Here is a 1,466-nt window from a genome sequence, read left to right as displayed (position 1 = left end):
GGCAACCTGGGCCAGGCTCTCCCCACCCTCACAGCCCAGAATTTCTCCCTCCCATCTCAGCTCCAGCTCCCTCTGCCAGTTTTAATCCATCCCCTCCCTCGTCCCCTCACTACAAGCCCCTGGAAGAAGGTCACTGCAGCACCAGTTCACACTGCCCCATCCCTGGCAGTGTTGAAGGGCAGGTTGGATGGGGCTTGGAGCAGCCTGGGCTGGTGGGAGGTGTCCCTGCCCATGCAGGGGGGTTGGAATTAGATGATCTTTAAGGTCTCTTCCAACCCAAACCCATTCCGTGATTCTATGATAATTCACCCTAGTAATTAACCTACTCTTCCCACCCATCCCCTGCAGGGTTTGGGGCTCCAGGCTTGACCTGGGGGTGGCTGCAGTGCCCAGGGCCTTCCCCAGCTCCCCCAGCCCTCCCCAGGCCCCCAGATGGGCAGTTGCCTGCTTCCAGATGTGCCTCCAAACACCGTTTTTCCTGAGGTGCCCACCTGCAGCTGGTGGCACCCAATCAGGGAAGTGGTGGCAGGAGAGGAGGGTTTGGCCCTTCCTGCTGTGGGCAAGCAGGGCTCAGACCCTGGCCACAGACTTGCCATGCGTTTTGGAGGGGCTGGAAGTGGAGCAGGAGCCAAAAATTCCCAGCTCCCTCCATGTCCTGGGTTTGAGACACACATCAGGGTGCGGGGAAGCCCCGGGGCTCCCATCAGTTTTGCACCCACCTCACTGAAAACCCCAGTTGGCTGCACCCCCCTCTCCAGCTGCTTTTGTTTCCAGAGCGTTTTCAGGCCTCCGTGGTTTGCCTGGGATGAGCCTGAAAAGGGAAGCGAATGTAAATGGGGAACTGGGCAGGATCTGTGCGGTGCCCCCTCCCGCAGCGCGGCCGCCCCAGCAGGGGGGGTGCAGTTTGCACCCACCAGCGCTCCTGGAAATGCCCGTTGTGACGCGTGGCCCATCCCTGGCATCTGCCCTGCCCGTTTCCTGGTCCTGGAAAGGACAGGGAGCATGTTAACAGCTCAGCTTTTTATTTTTGGTGTGTTTTGGGGGGAGGTTATTGTGTAGTTCGGAGCCTCGGCGCGGGTCTCGTTTCCCAGCCGGGCTCAGGGAGTGGCCGGGTGCTCAGCCTGGATTTTTCCAGTCTCACCGCAGCCCGGATTCCTGAAAATCTATTCCCCGAGAGGTGGCTTGCAGCAGGAGGGGCTGTGGCTCACGGGGAGCTGTGGTGGCTTGTGCCAGCTCTGCCAGGCGTGAAGCCCCAGTGCCAGCCCCAGGCTCTCCGAGCAGCCGGATCAGCCGGTGCCGCCAGAGGACACGAAGCTTCACCCTCCAAAGACCCACCAGCCCCGCGGCTAATTCTCTTCTACCTCCAAGCGCTGGCTTTTAATTAGATGCATCACGCTGCCAACTTAATTATTCCCCTTCCCAAGCCCTTGAAAGCTGTTGGGCAGCAGAGAGCCATCCTGCCTTTG

Source organism: Chaetura pelagica, unplaced genomic scaffold, assembly GCF_000747805.2.
Source record: "Chaetura pelagica isolate M959 unplaced genomic scaffold, ChaPel_1.0 scaffold275, whole genome shotgun sequence".
In the NCBI taxonomy this organism is placed as follows: Eukaryota; Metazoa; Chordata; class Aves; order Apodiformes; family Apodidae; genus Chaetura; species Chaetura pelagica.
Note: the sequence above shows the minus strand (reverse complement) of the source record.